The sequence below is a fragment of the Dipodomys merriami genome, unplaced genomic scaffold (assembly GCF_024711535.1).
Source record: "Dipodomys merriami isolate MVZ:Mamm:240054 unplaced genomic scaffold, mDipMer1.0.p SCAF_2, whole genome shotgun sequence".
Taxonomy (NCBI): domain Eukaryota; kingdom Metazoa; phylum Chordata; class Mammalia; order Rodentia; family Heteromyidae; genus Dipodomys; species Dipodomys merriami.
Window position 1 is genome coordinate 61,371,039 of NW_027203381.1, and position 19,861 is coordinate 61,390,899.

Below are 19,861 nucleotides of genomic sequence, written 5' to 3' on the forward strand. Positions count from 1 at the left end.
CCAACCACTTTGGAAAGCAGTCTGGAGGGTCCTTAGAAAGCTAAAGGTTGACCTCCCTTATGACCCAGCCATACCATTTCTAGACATCTATTCTGAACAAAAGGAACCAATATACAAGGACACATGCACCTCCATGTTTATTGCAGCACTATACACAATAGCTAGGATAAGGAAACAACCCAGATGCCCCACCACAGATGAATGGATCCAAAAATTGTGGTATCTATACACAATGGAGTATTATGCAGCCATTAGAAATGACAAAATAATGGCATTTCCAGGGAAATGGATGGAGCTAAATGGAATCATGTTGAGCGAGGTAAGCCAAGAGCGAAGAGACAAATGGTACAAGGTCTTCCTGATAAGTGGATGCTAAATCCAAAATGTTAGGTGATACGACAAAACCAACAGGACTTAAGAAACAAAGAACTCCCACTCAACTGGTCCAACCACTACTAAATATCCCCATGCTGCTGATCACATGTATGGTGTATAACATGTGAACAACGTTATATGTTATAGACTGTGATAGACAATTTGCTCCAGGAAAGTTAGAATGAACTTGTGACTTTAAATGAGGATCATTATTTCATAATACTGTGAAATTCGGGAAATTATGTAATCACTTAATCACAATAAAAAAAAAAAACCTGGGGGAAGGTAGGGAGGGAAGGGATGGTAGGAGGAAAACAATGGAGGGGGTAACAATGATCAATAGGAAGTGTACTCATTACCTCACTCATGTCACTGTAACCCTCTGTATAGCATCTTTACAATAAAAAAAAAAAAAAGATCTGTCCATGTAGAACCCCAGAACCTGGAAGGAGAGGGAGAGGTCTCCTATCCTTACTTCACAATGCCCATGATGAGTTTGGCTGGTGATGGATGTAGATTAGTTCAAATGGCAAATGACCTCTGATCTGGAGGTTGCTGGGAAGGAAAAGGTGAGAAGTAAAAAGACAACAGAGTTCACCAGATTCACCAATATGGACATCAGCAGATAAGGTCTCAACTCCCTGATGTGAGACCAGTAGAGCCAAGCTCCCTGACAGTGGAGGCTTCTGGGTACTTGCAGGCAAAGAAAGGTGGAGGGACTGACTAATTCTCAGAATTCTGTTGCCAGAGAGGAAAGGGTTAAGGGAGAGTGGTGATAGATCCCCAAGCAGAGATTGATGCCCTGTGGGAACTCTGTCCCAGGCTTCAGCACCAAATGAGACAGAAAATGAAACCACAGCATCAACAGATTAGGCCAAGCTTTTTAATGAGCACTGCAGAATGGTCACACACATTCAGTAGAGTCAGGCGATATGGCACGCTTTGGGGAAGGAGAAGGAGGTTTAAATGGCATCACAATGGGGAAGTGTGTGTGGCAATTTTGGCATCTGGCAGGTCTTTAATGAAAGTGTAGTTTGGACCTTTTGAGGCAAAAGCAGCGTGCATAAAGTCTTGAGAGCTTGTCCCAGAACTTTCTAACCTTTGGGCGTGGAGGGTGTGGATAAGGTAATCAATATTGACCTCGTTTTAACTTAACTTTAGCACACAATCAAGTGAAATGCCAGTGACAGAGAAATGTTCTGTAAAAGCTCTTTAAGCCCTTATGAGGAAACATATCCAGCATTTGGAACAAGGTGTCTTACGGTTACTTTTCTTAGTTTTCCTCTATGAACAAATTATTTTAGTAAGAAATCAAAAGAAACCTTTTTGGGTTATGAAAGAGAAAGGTCTCAGCTGTACAGCTCCTGAGAAATGTCTTCTGAACCAAACCTCTATTTTGATTGAGGAATGGTTTGAGTTTGGAGGGGAATGCAGAAGATTAAGTGTTGTTTGGCCTTGTTGGTTCTTCATTCCATAGGCCATACGGCCATGATGGATTTTCCTTTCACAATATTGGGTCAAACAGAAACTTCATATTGTGACGAAAGAGTAACTTCTAGAAGTCTAGAGGAAAGGCTTGGGATGGTAGTGCATTATTTCTGGTATCTAAGGTAAAAGCAATAAGGTGGGTCAAGCTCACAAGCAAATTGGATTTCCTGGTGTGTGGCTCAGCCTCTTGATTCTTGTGAGAGTTAATCTTAAAACAGTTTTATGGGAATACAGACAATGAGAGTTGAATTTTTAAGTCAGTAAGCAGGAAAAGCAAATCCTTGTCAACCAGTTCCAGGGTTGTAAAAGTAGGTAAAGCACAGGTGAATACCCAAGGGGGTCTTGAGGCACTGTTCTACAGGGTTAAGTAGGAGAAGCATGAATGGCACTTCCCACAAACCATCACTTGGATCTGCCACCCGGCGCAGAACCTTTGCACAGAAGGGGTGTCGCTTCCTCGCTGCAAACAGGAGCTCAGCAATGGATGCTGGGATAGCTTGTCCCAGTTGGCGTTTACCAGGTTTGGAGTCAAGGCCTGGGCACTGTCCCTGAGCACTTGTGCTTGAGGCTAGAGTCCTACCTCTTTTAGTCTTCAACTGGACACTTAGAGCCATGCCTTCAGCCTGGCTCGTTGCTGATGGAGATGGAGTTTCAGAGGTATTTTTTGTGCCCAGATGGCTTTGAACTGTGTCAAAAGGAGTCTTTGTTACAAAAGCTCTTTTATTTACAATTACAGCAACAAGGAGATCAATGAGATAGAGACTACCTATAACTTGTTAACAGTTGACTAACAATTACTTGTCAGAGTTTTTTCAATAAAACCCAGTATCTGTTTTTAACCTGTGACTGATTGGCACTCTAAGCACCACTCACAGCTTCTGGGAAGCCTGTTTAAAGTCGCTTATATACAACATTTATCCTTTACCAAATGTACAGGGCTACAGCAGCATAGCCTATATAACACCCTGGTTTATAAAAGCATTTTTGGCTGGCGTATGAACCTGATTTCTAGCGGCCCCAACAATGCCTACCTGTGTAGGCCTTTAGACAGATCTCAATAGGGACATAATCTCAGCTCCACAAGCTTTTTAACAAATGAATTCAACCAGCTTAAAAGTTACTGCTAATTAGGACTTCGAGAAAATACGGGGGCTTGGGATTTAAATAATTTTTTGCATTTTACAACCTTAGGTTTTACTGTTCATTATCACAGATGACTGGCAAGTTTTGCCCAGTTAGACCAATATGGGCTAAGGTTAGGCATGTTTACAAATTATCTTTCGGTGACCACCTGACTTTGATCAATTTTTTTGGAGGTCCAAGCTCAAGTAACTCAGGATCTGACATTATTTTTGTCATCTGACCAATTGCTTGTAATTGCCTCTGGATGTGTTAACATTGCCGGGGTCCCCACAGTGCCCTTTTTATGTTGGGATAAATGCACCTTTGGCATTTTCCTTGGTCAGTCGCTGGACTTGAACTCAGGGTTTGAGTGCTGTCTCTCAACTCTCTACATTAGGGCTAACACTTGGCCACTTTGAACTCCAAAGCAACTCAGCTTTTGAGCAGTCTGCTGGCAGATTAAAGATGACAGTCTCACAGGGTCTTTTATCTTCCTGGGCTGGCTTTGAACTGCAGTTCCCAGATCAACGAGTTTTACTAATGGCCACTTTTACTTCTATTAAAAGCAACAAAGATGGGTCACTGGATGTAGCTTTATAAGCATGGTGTTACCCGGAAACTTACAAAAAACTTTAAGGGAAAATTGGAAAAATCCTAATTCATCTTTTTTTTTTAACTTTGAAATAAATCTTTACAACAATTTCATCTTTTAAACTTTTGTCTGGGAGGCCAGCCATTCCCCACAACTTCCCAAATTTTTACTAAGGGGACTCCATTTTAATCCGTTTTTGTAAAGTTACTTTAATTTGCATTTAAATGCCTCATTGAAACACTGGGCTACACTACCTCTTAGCAGAATCATTAAACTGCCAGTTTTTTTCCTGAAGTCTGAGTGACCTGCTGGCAGCAAAGTGAATTGAAAGACTGGTCATTTTTCTGCAGTCTTGACTTACCTTTAGGAAATAAGCAGGGTTTTTTTTCTTTTTTTGTTTGTTTGTTTGGTTTTTTTTGGGGGGGTGGTCCGGTGTTGGGCCTGAACTCTGGGCCTCATGCATCCAAGGCAAGCTTTCTACCACTGAGCCACATTCCCAGTCCTGTTTGGTTTTTTTTAATGTAGTAGCACTGTAGCATCTCTTTTCCTTTAGAAATACATCCAATGGTAAAGTACCATAGAAGTCAACTTACGGCCTTTGCTCATATACCCCATTATGGTCTAATTTGTGGGGATTAATGTTTACAGAATCAAATATCTGAAGTGGCTTGTGTTTTACCCCAAATTAGTAGGGTTTTGGTCATGTGTGATGGAGCAAGGCCAGCAAGGTCTGGGCAAGGCTGTGGCATCTCCCAGCATGTATGGAGTGGCACCTCCCGTTGGTTATCTGTAAAATTCTATATATATTGGTTAAAGGCCTGGTTTACACTGGCTATTGTAGGTTAGTGTCACTGATTTAGGTAGTTGTTTTTGTTTCCTTGGCATTTCTAATTCAGAGGCCACACTGCATCTTGAGTTACTCTGATCCCTTGATCTTAAAGGGAGTTGATCGGTGCACAGGGGAGAAAACAGAGAATTAAAGCCTTAGTCTTAAATCACAGACAACTTAATATTACCAGTATCATTTACTTTGTAAAGGCAACCATCTTTTTTAACTCGTTTACCAAGGCTTTTTATAAAACTGTCTGCTTTTATTTTGGCCAATAATCAGGTCACAAAGTTTTAAAAGAGTCTGGATTAAATCACAGCTTCCATTGACAAAGATGTTTTAGTAAGCAGAATAGTTGGTAACCTTGAAACCATAACCATTTTTATATAGACAAATAGACATGTTTGTGTACACATTATAGGGCATGCTTAGATTTTAAAGTTGGCCATTTATGAAATTTTAGACTTATTATTTTGCCTAATTATGATGGAGCCACGTGGTCAGTTTAAAAATACAAAACTTTGCCAACAACTAGAATTAGTAAACAGGAGACAAGACACAGACAGGTGGCATAACATAATGGTATACCAGTGGACAAGGTGGGTTGAGGGATATAGGGTCACAGAATCAAGTTGAGTTGGTACAAAACAGCAGCTGAATTGCCACGATGCCAAAATGGTGCATCTACCACGTGCTCAATGCTAGAGAGAAGATTTAACAGAATTTGATACATTTTTGGTAATATCCAATCTTGCTTACCTTTTTTGGGGCAGTAGGAGGGGAGGGTTAGACTTAAACTCATCCATTTGTTTTTTTTATCTCAATGAATATAAACAAGCTATTGCTGGCTGCATTCTTTCAGGGCTAAACCAACCCATTTAACATAACAAATACTTGTGAATACCTTCAGTTGGAAGAAGGAAGAGGTTACCAGAAGCTAATTTTGGAACAGCAAGCTGAAGAGTTTAAGGGGGGGGAGGGGAGAGAGAGAGACCAAGAGAGAGGAGAGTGTAAGGTATATTAAATAGGTAGGTTTCATTAGGTAGCCAATGAAGAGAAACAGCACGTGCAATTCAGACAGGAAAAGAAGTTTATTTACCAAACTACTGCCCCGTCCATGCATAGTGGAGAAACATGGCTGAAAAGGAAAGGGAGAGGGGCACCCTCCTCTGGGCCAAGACTTATCTAGGCCAAGGACAGGAAGAGGTGTGGCCAGGTGGGGAAAGGTGTGGCCACCCTGGATCTGGATGTGACCTCAGGGTCTGGGACCCTTCTAAAGTCAGATGGGGAGGCATGTGACCAGAGGTGGCCCAGGATGTGACCTAGCAGGAGGGGAAGGTGACTGCTTCCAGGTCTGCCAGTTATCTAGGTAACAGATACTGGCTGGAAACTTAGCCAAGAAGGAGGGCAGTGGCCCTGTGCAGACCTTACATTCCATCCTTTTGATAATTATGAGAAAGGGCCAAGATTCTCTCTGGCTACTTCTGCATCGACAGTAGGGGTAAAAGGCCGAGATGTGGTCTCCTGTGGGAGAAGGCAGCAGCAGTCATTTGGTAGACGTGACTCCTTAGATGAAGTGTGGAGGAGGCAAGTCTCTTGGATGAAGTCTGGAGAAGTCTTCTCATGCATTGAAGAATTGAAAAAATACTAAAGAGTAAATAAATGGCAAGAGGAAGGATTTGGGGCTAAAAATGTTGGTAGAAATGTCTAGCTACTTCTGACATCTGGTGACTAGGTAGAGGAAAAGTCAGGTAACAAGGGCAAGAATGTAAATTCCTGTCCAAAATAGACTGTTATGGACATGAGAGGCTTCTTTCTTCTATTGACCTCCAGGCTCTGGTTAATTTTGAAAGGGCAGGTACAAAGTAGCTGATGTGACATCATATCCTCTGACTCCTCTCTATGGTCCCTTGTTCCCCAGACTGGCTGAGTCTAGATGCTCATTGCTGGGATGGCTTGTCCCAGTTGGTATTCAAGGAGGTTTGAACTCAAGGCCTGGGTACTGTCCCTGAGCACTTCTGCTCAAGGCTAGCACTCTACCACTTTGAGTTACAGTACCACTTGCAGCGTTTGCTGGTTAGAGAAGAGTCTTGAGCCATGCTTCCAGCCTGGCTCTATGCAGGTTAGTTAGGAGATGGAGTCTTAGGGATTTTTCAGCCCGGGCTGGCTTTGAACTGCAATCTTTGCCACAAAAGCCCTTTATTATTTCCAATTAAAGCAACAAGTAGAATAAGTTGAGTTTGCCTGGTTCTTATCAAGAATTGACCAACAAATATTCTGAAATGACAAAACTCATTAGATGTGATGAGAATTTTAGCGCAGATATGGTATTGATTTCTTTCTGGTAACCCTAACAGTGCTTAAGTTAACCAAAGTTACAGAAAGAGCCTTAGCAAAAATCCAAAGCAATCTTTCACCATGAAATCAGCTGTGTGTGATGAAGCCACGTGAGACTGCAATCTACTTTTACCATGGTGGAGGTAGTTAGGATGATCTAGGCGGGAATGAGGCCTGTCTTCCAGGTTGAAAGAGATGGACTGGATCTGGACTGCATGTAGAGTGGCTGGCACTGAACTACAAATTCAAACTTAGACCATTTAAGCCAAATAACTTGATTACAATGCCAGATAACAAGTTTACACAGACACACACGGACATACACGTATAAGCGTGCACACATAAAATCAAGTTGAGATCAGCGCAAAATCAAGTTGGTGTGAAATAGCAGCTGAACTTTCATGATGCCAAGATGGCACACCCCCCACATGGTTAATGTTAGAGAGAGCTAAAGATTTGACAGTGAGGGTGCATTGCTTCTAGCACACATGGAACTTCAAATTCCACCCCCACTACTAAGGTAGAGATGGGATCCTGCATGGGGGGGCCTTTCAGGAGAGACCGAGGGGGGGTCCTCGCACGGGAGGCCACAAAGTTAGGGTACCTTGTGGTGGAGGCTGCAAAAGTGGGGAGCCTCATGGGGGAGGCCACAAAACAGATGGGGCCTTGTTGGGGAGGCCACAGATGGGGGTTACACCTCACTTGGGAGGCTGCAAAAGAGGGGAAAGTCTCGCAGGGGAGGCCGCAAATGAGGGTGCCTCACAGAGGAGGCTGCAGAAGTAGGTGGAGTAGTAAGCTTGGTGGAAGTTTGAGTCAAATGAGACCCAATCCTTAACCTACCATATGGCCAGATGGCGAATTTCTGAAAAAACACAAAGAAAACCTAAGCAAATGGAAACTCTGGCAATTTTCAAACCTAGAATGTCTAGGCTAGCCTTTGAGAGGGAACCTAGAGGGTGTGCGTCCCTGAGACCCAGCCTGCCTGAATCATACTCTTCAGGGCACAAGCCAAAATGTAGAAAAGAGAAAGGGAGAGATAGGGAAGTTTGCCAGAGAGACAGCAAAGAAAGCCTGAATGTAAACATACTTCTGACCATTTACCATTGCAGTGGCAAAAACTATTTACATCTGAGAATGGCATAAAAATGAGGTGCCCAGGGAGCACAGGATGCATTTCAAAGGGGTTTCACGGCTTGGGCGTGACTGGCACCCCATTAAGTGTGTAGGAGAGTCAGTCTGGTGAGTAAAGAGGAGCTGACCAGACAGAAGCAGCATCCCAACTTCCCCCAGAGCCCTGTAGAGAGAAATGACCAAGCCCACAAAACCAAGCGTCCTTGGCTTCAGAGGTGACCGGCCTTTCAGCTAAAGGCTATAGGAACTCTCTGGCGTGGTGCCACAACTGAACAGAGACTGAGCGAAAGAGAACTGTAGAGAGTAGTTTCACTCACCAAAGTAGAGAAGTGGTGTGGACATGGATGTGAAGGCCAGCAATAGTATTGGTGAAAAGTCTTGCGTGGTGTCTCAAGGCAGTTTGGTTCACAGAAAAGGGGTAGTTAGGAAATTCTACGTTTTCCAACTCAAAAACCCCATCCAAGTCATGGCAACATATAAGGTATATTCAATAGGTACGTTTCATCAGGTAGCCGATGAAAAGTATACGACATGCAATTTATTTACCAAACTGATGCCCCCACCATGCATAGTGGAGAAACAAGGTTGAAAAGGAAAGGGAGAGGGGCACCCACTTCTGGGCCAGGACTTATCTAGGCCAGGGACAGGAAGAGGTGTGGCCAGGTGGGGGAAAGGTGTGGCCACCCTGGATCTGGATGTGACCTCAGGGTCTGCGACCCTCCTATAGTCAGATGGGAGGCATGTGACCAGAGGTGGCCCAGGATGTGACCTTAGCAGGAGAGGAAGGTGACTGCTTCCAGGTCTACTAGTTATCTAGGTAACAGATACTGGGTGGAAACTTAGCCAAGAAGGAGAGACATGTCCCTGTGCAGACCTTACAGAGGTCGGCCTGAGCACTCACAGAAGTAGAGTTTTAAATTTGGGGCCTAATTTGACTAATCGGGGCTCAGCAGCCCTCCAAGTTTCAGGTGGCCTTAATGTAAAGAAATTTAGTGTCCTTCCCATGGATAGCGACCAAGAGCCAAGCAGTGGCCACAGAGTGTCTCCTGTTTGGCTCATCGTAATGGGGACCCACCAGTGTGAAACATCAAGTTTTCTCCATGGCGGCCCTTGGCCAAGATTTTGGTCCGATGGCAGGGATAAAGCTCAGTTACCCCAGGAAGGCCCCGGTTGCCTTACAGACAGAACTACAGAAATTGGAAACCCAGAACTCTGGTACTGTTACTAACATGGGTAGGACTTAATTAGTGCTGTTGGATGAATAGCAGGTAGAACACTTGGTCAGGAGAAAGTTACCTTGGTGGTCCTCTGGCTACTGGAGTATAGAATCTCAGGATAGGTCCCAGAGCTGCTGGTTGGACCCCCTTTTGAAGTGGGAGGGGGTGGCGGGAGAGATGAACAAATCCACTGGAGAGCCTATCCCCATATGATCAACCACTAATGCAGGATCCCACACATCTATCCCAGGAGACCCCAGAGGCAGGCAGTCACAGGAAAAAGATTAATAAGGTTTATTAGAGGAGCCATATTTTCCCCAAGAGGGACCACATGGCCTCTGTCACCATCCAGGTAGCAGGAGGGGTCTCAGGGGTCAGAAGTGAGGTGGATGGGAGCTCAGGTGGATCTGAGCAGAGAGAGGGAGGGGACAGTTGTATGGCAAGAATTCCAGGGATGGGGAAGGGGTTTAGGTCTGGGTGGAGCTGAGGATCAAAGGTGAGCACAATATTAGGGCTGTGGCACTGAGACCACTGAAAATAGGACTATAAGCCAATTCCAATAATTAATTCCCTGGCATACTGGGTTGGCTGAATGCCCAGTCTTATTTGTATAAGAATGATCCTGACCAATAAAATTTAAGAGAAGCATGTTCAATAGCCCCATATGATCAATGATTTTATCTCAGGCAAGATGTAGGCCCATAACTGTCTTCAGGTTTGTAAGCAAGGTGATGTCCCTGGACACAGTGGTAAAGACTCAAATCCTAAGGAAATATTATAGGGTATTCCTTCCTCATCTGGATGAGTATATGTTGCCCTTAGTGTATACCACTGGCCCTTGTTCTAGCCAATCCACTAATTTTAGCAGTGGTGCATGAGAGACATAGGCCCAATACACATGTTCACAACTCACTGCAGAAGTACTGGCAAACACTGCAATCATGGCCAAAAACAGATGTTCAGGTGTTCTAGGGGTTTTTGTACTGACCAGCGTGGCTTCTGCCTTGTGTGTCAACACCTTAATCTGACCCCATGCTGGTGGGGTGAAACTGGTATTCTTATGATCAGGACAATGGTGTCATTTGTACTTCAAGCTTAGGTCTGCAAAGCTGTGGACTAAATCTTCTTTCTCAGGGTTGTGTTGTGTTGTTTTTGTCTCTCAGAGGATTGGATGAGTCAAACAGGACCCAGATGTTGCGGGTAGATCCATCTGTAATGATAGAAGTATACCCTTTCCCCTTATGGATCATTAGACCTGGTCTTCATTGATTAAATTCTTTAAATCATCTGAGAATAGATACCAAAGTGGTGCTGGAGAGGTACAATGCCTTTCAGCTCTAAATTCTTTAAATCATCTGAGAATACATACCAACGTGGTGCTGGAGAGGTACAATGCCTTTCAGCTCTAGTGAAAGGTTCACTTTGAGGCAAAGTTTTAACAAATTAGAGGAAATAAGGTTAAGGCAAGAGTTTCCTTTGGGGATTCCCTGTTTTTTGTTTTTCAATAATTGAAGCTTAAGTGTTTTATGGGTGTGTAAACAGTTGGTATAAGTTGATTATAGGGTCTGACTTTAGTAAAGTTCCCTAATATTTTTCTAGTACTACACTGGCTTTTATAACTTGGTGTGGGGTAGTTTATCTGGGTGACAGGTTTTTTGCTAACCACATTTTACTCCAAATTATAATTTAAGCATAATTTTTTAACTTCTAGTAACTGCACGGACCCCTTTTCGGGTCTCTAGCAGTATAGCCCCAAAAAGATTTGTAAAAGATTTAAATAGTTTAGGATGTTTAACGGCAGGATCCATAAGAAGTCCCACTTATAGGTGGTCAGTGGCAGTTTTGTATTGACAAACAATTTACAAAAGCAGAACTAGCAGTTAGTGATTACAAATTGCACCAAGGCAAAGTAGGGTGGTTGAGTCCAAACAATTGGTTGCAGATATCCTGGTGTCTAGGCAAGAGATAGGGGCAGTGTACCCAGCTTCAATGTCTGGAGGTGGGAAAAGTCTTATCTTTAAGTTCTAGAAAAATACGACCTCCCCAAATCGGGGAAAGCATTGTTGAGCTTTTCAAATAGCCTCGAGGTGGGATAGGCCATCCTTAGAATGCAGATGTTTAGTGTATCTATCCTGGTAAGCACTCTTGACTCAGCCCTTACCATTGAAATTTAACATTTGGCCTAAATCTTAATTCAAATGGTCAGGTTTTTAATAATTATCAGACCACAGTTTTGTTTTATTTCCAGTGTCTTTACCTATGTTTCTCTGCTTACCTAGTACTTGTTTGTCCCAGCTAAATATTAATTTTCTTCTTCCTTGGTCTAATTAATAGCTTATCAGTTTAATTTTGATCTGGTCCTAACAATTTTACATTTTATTCTTAAACAAATGAATTTATTTGGTTGGTGTCAGCCCAGAATTTACGGTCAATTAAGGCTTTAAGCAAACATAGAGCAATTTGGATTTAAACTATTTCTCACATTTTACAGCCTTAGGCTTTTACGTTCCATTAGTCCAAATGGCTGACAAGGTCTTGCCCAGTTATGCATGCTTATAAACGATCATTCCGTGACCTCCAGCTCTGATCATTTTACAAGGGCCAAACATTATTGTCAAGGTCCCAGGAGTGCCTCTTTCTATAACATTTCCCTTGGTTGGTCAATGGACTTGAATTTTAGGACACAAGTGAAAGGATCTGTCACATCCATCCCAGGGGACCATGTGGAGACAGGCAGGTACAGGAGAAAGATTATTTCAAGCTTTACTAGAGGAGCCATATTTACCCCAGAAAGAGAGCACATGACCAAAAGATAGGTATAATTTTTATATTCACAGCTCTGTTGTTCAATAAAAATAGGGGTTATTAGGCCGGGGCGGGGGTAGGTGGGGGAGGAGGTGGTAATTGGCAGAGGTGGTTTCTTCTGGAGCTACTTCCTGCTGTAAAGAGACAAAGTAGTCAGGGGTCCCTGTTTCATTGCTCAACCAGGTACCATCCAAGAGGCATCTGCTTCACAGTGGCTGGTAAAGGTCCTCCTTTTTCCATGACAATAGTTATCAAATATGTAAGACACAATTAATAAAAGGCAAAATTGCTGTTAAAGCAAAAATTACTGTTAGCAACCCAAGAGAAGAATATGCCATGGCGGGGATTGACTGCCAGAAAGGGGGTATCAAAGACTTGAAATTGCCTTTTCTGTCTCAGATTGGAGACATAGCACGGCACCTGACTCCTGGCATCCTGGAGGAGGGGGGAGTAAGACTTTTCCTGCTTTAGGTTCACAGTGACTTGAAGAGGAGGTAGCAGAAATATTTAAAGGTACCAGAGCCAACCGACGTCCTGGGCTCTTTTGGTTACTTCCTGCTGGACTGGGGGCATCAAGGAATCCCTCGAGCTGGGGTCCTTAGGGTCCGGGTCTGCACTGGGCAAGGCAGGGCAGTGTAAGTAATGTCTCTGGTTGCTTGAGGAAACAGGATGGCTGCTCTTGACTTGTTCCCAGGTGGTATCCTAGGCAGGGGATGTTATCCTGTTGAGACTTTTGGAAAGAACAGGCAAAAAGCTGAAAGGTGACAAGGTCAGTTAATATGAATGACATAGGAGAACACACATGGGCCATGGGCCATAAATGTTCCATTTGGAGTATAAGCCCAATTGCCTTTAGGAAATTAGCAATTTTTCTAAATATACTAGCAGTGTAGCATCTTTTTTCCTTTAGAATTCATCCAATTGTAAAGTAGCATAGAACTCAACTTATATCTGAACGACCCCAGAATCCTGGGATACTTTCGTCAATGGGAGGGCACCCCAGAAACTTAGACTCCAGGCCGGGAGATGCAATAACCAAGAGGAGTTTATTCAGCATTTGCCCTAAAGGGCTCTCTGCCCCTGCAAGGGAGAGAGCCCCGAGCAGCTGTTACAGGCATTCTTAAAGGCAAAATCCACAAGATGTGGGGTGTCAGTTGTTCTCAATGCTTGGTATTGGGATCTCAGAACTAATAGACGGACTGCGCTGATCTTTTTCTTTTACAAAAGACACCAGTCTGTTGAGTATACAAGGTCCGATTGTAACTAAATTAACAGTACCAAAGCCCCTTACATTTTTTTTCACCAGTCCTGACTCCGTGTATCACAATTAACTTAATTTTATACCAGCTGTACTTGTAACCTCCAATTTTAAGACATACTCATACCATTTGTTACATACTTAAACTTTCTGAGGTTTGTCTTAAAGACAATCCTTACTTTTCAAATTTCCCCAATTCCTTTTCCAAGGCTTTCTTTACTACCTTCTTTCTTTACAATTCCTCGAGCATCTTTGTGGCTGGAGTTTAAAACTGCCCAATTTTCCTTTGGCTTGCGGAACCTTTATCTTAGAACAGCCTTAAGGTACCACTGTGATGCAGAACCTTCCTAGATTTTAAGGCTAAGAGTATTGATAACAGACTCAGGTTATTACCATACCAGAGCCAAACTAGGCTGTGACTATAGAGTGGATTTCCAGTCACTATGCACTGAAGTGCCTAAGATAAGCAAGCCAGTGATATCCTTGTCCCCAATATCCACTGTGGGAAGAGAGGGTTTCTGGATATCACCCAAAAGAATGTCCCACAAGATCTTAGATGTAGCAGCAGTCAACCAGGAAGCAGACTCAGGTGATGGAATCAGGCAGGACTTCTTTAGGTGGCTTTCAGGCCGTCGTTGAACTTTACCCATTAGGGTATGCAGCAGCAGCAGCAGCAGCTCTCTCAGTGGCTCCAAGGGACTGTCACACCTCATGCTGGGCTGTAAATTCCTACACAGACTGGTTAAGGATACATTGCATAGGCTTGGCAGGCTTTGATACTGCTGGTTTTAAAGATCTTCAAACAATAGCCCAGGACAATTTACCAAAATCACAACTTTTTTTACTAACCAGATATTTTTGTAAATAGACACAGAAGGCTCAGTCTTGTAACCATCTCTGACAGATGTAGTTTTTACACTTGCACACCGACAACTGTTAACACTATTCTTTATGACTTTTTAAAAAAAATTAGTTTATCTATTTTGCCTCATTTCTCCAAAACTGACTCTGGACCCTTGATCTTAAAAAGGGGTAGAATGGTGAAGGTCCATCTTCTGTAACTTCTGCAAGCTGACATCAGGGGAGTTGATCTTACCTAGCCAGGAACTTATAACCTTAGCCTATTTTATAAAGAGGCCATCAGGGTTAGATGTCATTAAGAACAATATTTAACTTTTGACAACTGCACAGACCTTTTCCCCGGCTACAGCAGTGCAGCTTGTTTAGCACTCTGGTTTGCAAAAGCATCTTCCTAGATGGCTTAGGAATGTGATCTCTAATGATCCCAACAATGCCTACGTTACCTTTGTCGGCCTTTAGACAGATATCAATAGAAACACACTCTAAGGTTTACAAACTTTTTCCTGAGCAGATGAACTTCATGTAACTAGTGTCAGCTCAATTAGAGCTGCCAATTAGAGCTTTTGGCACATAAAGGGGTTGAGATTTAAACTATCCCCCACATTTTATAACATTGGCTTTTTACTATCACAGAGGACTGGCAAGTTCCTGTCCCTTACAAGGTAGATAGTCATGGACATTTGGCATGCTTACAAACTCCTTTTATGACCTCCAGGTTCTGACCAGTTTTGAAGGGCCACACACAAATGACTCTAGGATCTGACATTTCTGCCATCCAAGTAGTGGCTTACTGTCTCTGGATGCTCCTCCATTGCTTTTGTCCCAGGAGTGTCTTCTCCACATTGGGATAAATGCCTCATTGGCATTTCCCTTAGCTGGTTGCTGGACTTGAACTCAGGGCCTGAGCACTGTCCCTCAGCTCTACAGCTCAAGGCTAGCACTCTGCCACTTTGAGTCCCAAAGCATCTCTGCTTGCTCTTTCAGCACTCTGCTGGCTGAGTAGAGGTGACAGTCTCACAGGGACCTTTTTCTGCCCGGGCTGGCTTTGAACCAGTTTGCAGATCAATGAGTCTTATAAAAGGCCACTTTACTCCAATTAAAAGCAACAAGGTGGTCAACATAGAAGTAGCTTTTAAGCATGCTCTTACCTGAAACTTATTAAGAGTCAAAGTTACATCTGACAAACTTGTAAGAATCCTCTGTGCTTTGCTCTGGGCTTGCTGGAAACTTAAAAAAAACCTATAAGAGCAAACTGGAATAGCAATTATTTTGATAATCCTAATTTTTCTTCTGTGCACATTGAAGCCAATGTTAAAAACAACTTTACTTTTAAATTTTATATCCAAAAATCCATTCCCTATTTTTTTAAGTCTCCTATTAATCTTCTGTTTAATATTGTATACTTTAGTTTTCATTTGCATTTTGAAAAGATCCCGTGAAATCTTGAGGCCAAGTGTCATTCATTGCCTCTTGGCTGCTTGTTTTAAAACAGACACATATTAAGATTTTTACATTTAAATGACAATTTTTCCTTAATTTGAAAATAACAATCATCATAACTGAACCAAAAAGCTAGACTTAGCATCTTTATGACTTTTAAAAACATCCTAATTGTAAAACATTAAAAGCAAGTCACATTATACAAATAACTTTTTAACCCTCTTTTTAAGGCCTTCCTAATTTTAATGTTAACACATCCAAGGGGAAGTTTTAGCAATACTAATCAGATCATCACATCACTCATTTTAACCATCATGTTTTCAGTGTCTATCTGCAGGGAAAAGAGAGAACAAAGATGGGCCACTCAGCCCCTTCTATGGAATGGGCACACACCCAATCTGACCCTTTAGGGTTAGATGAACTGCGTTTGTGCCAGCTTACCCTCTTTCATCATGTGTGGACTCCTCCCAGGATCTGTCCTACCATGCATGACCAGCTGAAGTGCACTTCTGCCTGTTCACCCCTTACCCCTAAGACAGGTCTTCTGTTGGTTTCTAATTTTTCCCCTTGTCTCTTCTCTTGGTTCTTGAATGAAATGCACAATTTTAAACAAAACAGGTACTGCCTTTGACAGTGTTAAACTAACCTTTACATTTAAATTTCTAATATTTATCCCCAAATTTTAGCCAAGGGAACTAGATCCCAAACAGCCAATGCATTTTTGTTAAGCCAGATAACTTGATTACAGTATAAACAGTCTTATGCATTTTAAAATACTAGTTTTTAAAATACCAGATTTTCTAATTTGCAAGTTAAAGAATCTTTAAAAAGCCATTTAAAACAATGTGAAGATTTTTTTAAATTTTTGGTAATGTCCAAACCTCATAACCTTTTGAATTTTAAATTTAAACTCACCCAATTGTTACAGCATGCTGACAATTCTTATCTTTGAACACATTCACAGACACATACAAAACACTCACACAGATCTTAAAGTGTGCAAAAATCAAAATCAGTCATAGGTACACCTTTTAAAGTTTTTAAACAAAAATTTAAGACAGTATTTCTTTTAAACTAGGTACCTTTGTTGGGGTTTATTTTCCCAGAGCTTGTTTGTCTAGCAAGGCAATTCACTAATTAATCTTTTGAATCCCTTCTGTTGGAGGAGGGCTGGGGGAGGAGGTCACCTAAAACTAAATTGGCCAGATTTTTTAATCCAATTTTATACAAGAGCACTTTACAAATTGTTACATTTTCAGGACTAGCTGAAAAAGTCCAAAATAGGCATACAGCCTTCTACACCCTCCCTGCTGGCAGCCTCCACAAGGAGAAAATGCAGCCTGAGGCTTGAAGGGAACCAAACTAGCCCAGTAACCTTCTATGCCTTACAGGGAGGGTGGGCTTGGCAGGTCTGTGACGGAGCCCAGCTGGAACTTTTATTCCCCCAGAGATAAACACAAAAACCAAGGATCGACATTTAAAACTGGTCCCAATTCTAAAACAGAACTAGACAAGAACTGATGGTTGAGTTGGGGACTAATGGGCCCCAGTTTATCCTTACCGGAACTCTGTGCTGCTCCCACTCAGCAAGCTGAATCCAGAGTCTGCTGAGTGAGCCTGCCACACTCACCCAGAACTTCCCTACCCCAGAAAACATAAACACACACACTAAACAAGACAAACAAGTGGCCACAAAGACAAAATCAGGTCTCAGTGAATGGGGCGACATCTCACCACCATTCACTTACCAGGGGACTCAACCCCACCTACTCACTTCCGGAGGATTTTCTCTTAGATTCCTGCAGACATTGACCCAGGAGCCTTCCAAGGCGGAGGAGAATTCCCAGTCATCTGGAGCAAGGGAAAAAAAAAATCCCTAGCGGCCGTCCCCTCAGACTGACAGGTTCTCCCCCACGCTCAGACCCCCCCCCCCAGCCAACGCCTGAGGCTGAGATCTAACTGGGGCCACTTGCAGGTGGTCAGTGGCAATTTCATAATTGACAAGCAAGTTACAAAAGCAGAACCAGCAGTTTTGTTTTTAAATGAACCAGGACAAGGTCTAAGGGTGTCCTGGGAGTGGACTCACTTGTTGTCCCATCTCTATAGAGAACACAAAACACACATTAAAAACGAGTAACACTAAACAGAGACAGACAGAACCAGAAGCCACAAGGCAACCCAGTGAATACAGATGAGGAAGGAAATTACAGATGGAAGTGGCCGGCCGCGCTTTAACTCCCCAGAACAGAGAGACACTCGGATCTCTTCCTTCCTCCAGACGACCCTAGAGAAGGAATCCAGGGTGGGACCAGGGTACTGGGCACGTCTGCTTTTCCCTCTGGCCCAAATTCAGATTCAGATACAGGTCCTGTACAGGCACTTTTGGATCCCAGAATGCAAAACGAAAGTGACAAACATGGAAGACAAGAGCTGTATCTTACCTCCTGCCGGTCCTGGAGTCTGTGGGCGCCGGTTTCCCGGCCAACGCACCAAATGAAAGACCTCAGACTCCTGGGATACTTTTGTCAACGGGAGGGCGCCCCAGAAACTCAGACTCCAGGCCGGGAGATGCAATAAGCAAGAGGAGTTTATTCAGCGTTTGCACAAACCGTCTCTCTGCCCCGGCAAGGGAGAGAGCCCCGAGCAGCTGTTACAGGCATTCTTAAAGGCAAAATCCACAAGATTAGCATATAACACCAGGTGTCCCTGGGATTGGCCAGTTTAAAAGTCACTATGTACTCCAGCAATCATTTTTACTATGTGGGGAAGTTTATAACACTCTTTGTAAAACAGTTGGCTTGGGGCAAGTCTAGGGGGAGTGGTCACCCTAGAGGGGAGTTTACATCATTACAGGCTTGTGATTGATTAACATTTGGCCTAGTTTGCTGCACTTGCCAGGTGGTCCTTATCTTGGGTCCTTATCTTGGGTCCCTATCTTGGGTCCCATTTTGCCACTTAGGGAACTTACTTGTTTGTTCTTTATCTATGACCTCAGACCTTGTCCTGGAGCTTGCATCTGGACTCCGAAACTTTTTACTCAATTCCTTATTTCCAGAAAGGGGGGATGGGGAGTGAGTGCTAGGTGAGCAAGTTTACAAAAGCAAAATCAGCAGTTAGCAATTGTAAAATGTAATTCTAATTTTTAATCTTTCAATATCCTTTAGTCAAATATCCCTTATGGTCTAACTTGTGGGGATTAACATTTACAGAACCAAGTATCTGAAGTAGCTTCTGTGTTACCCCAAATTAGCAGGCTTTTGGTCATATGTGATGGAGCAAGGCTGGAGTCTGGACAAGTCTGTGGCATCTGTTGCACTTCCTGGTTACCTGCAAAAATTTCTACATATACTGGTTTTTCAGGCTGGTGCCACTGGTTTCACTCTGGTCCCTTGATCTTAAAGAGAGTTGATGGGTGCATGGGGAGAAAACGGAAAATTAAACCTTAGCCTTAGTTTACTAGCCATGGTCAGAGGTACAGTATTTAACTCCTAGCATAGATGGACATAAGAATGACATAAATCAAAGCCAACTTAATTACCAATTTCATTTACTTTGAAAAGGAATGCATCTTTTCTAACTGCTTTCCCAGGGCCTTTTGAAACTGCATGTTTTATTTTGTTTGTTTGGGGTTTTTTTGGTTTGGCTTATACTTGGATCACAAAGTTTTAAAGCAATTTGGATTAAATCACAGCTTCCATTGACAAAGATTTTTAGTAAGCAGAGTACTTGGTAACCTTGAAACCATACTCATTTACATATAGACAAATAGACATGTTTTGCACAGATTATACAGTGCGCTTAGATTTTAAATCGGCCATTTAAGGTTTTCTGGAATTTTACTTTGCCTAATTATGATGGAACCACGTGGTCGGTTTAAAACACAACTTTGCCAACAACAAGTAACTTTTAGTAAACAAGAGACAAGGCACAGACACATGGCATGATATAATGACACTGCTGGTCAGGTCAGGAGGTGGGGTTGGGGGAAGTCACAGAATCAAGTTGATTTGTTGTGAAATAGAATTGGCATGAAATAGCAGCTGAGCTCCCATGATGCCAAGATGGCGCATCCCCCTCATGGTCAATGCTAAAGAGGGCTGAAGATTCTGATAGTGAGGATACATTGCTTCTGGTACACACACACACACTATAAAGGCAGAGGATGGGTCCTGTAGAAGAGGGGGTGCCTCGCAGGGAGGCTGCAGAGAAGGGGGTGCCTCATACAAGAGGGGGACTTACAGGGGAAGGGGGGGTCCACAGAGGAGGAGTCTAAACTTAAACTCATCCATACTTTTACCTTCAGTTGGAAGGGAGAGGTTAAGACAGAATGAGAGTGAGTTCTGCCTGCCCGAGCACTCACATAAGTGGAGTTTTAAATTTGGGGCCAACTTTGATTGTAAGGAAAT

General features: G+C 42.9%; 1 long non-coding RNA gene across 4 annotated transcripts in view; it reads right to left on the minus strand.

The window, feature by feature from the left end:
- Positions 1-18,459, minus strand: part of LOC138832219 (uncharacterized) — a 63,894-nt gene extending 45,435 nt beyond the window's left edge. The window contains exons 1-4 of one of the 4 annotated variants that reach the window (XR_011373533.1): positions 17,897-18,459; positions 17,230-17,306; positions 17,017-17,123; positions 11,923-16,040 (exon numbers count right to left, since the gene is read on the minus strand). This is a non-coding gene — a long non-coding RNA (uncharacterized lncRNA). Of the gene's footprint in view, positions 1-11,922; positions 16,041-17,016; positions 17,307-17,896 lie in introns of those variants that run through there. The other 3 variants (XR_011373532.1, XR_011373534.1, XR_011373531.1) reach the window with 3 other exon arrangements.
- Positions 18,460-19,861: the final 1,402 nt, after the last annotated feature.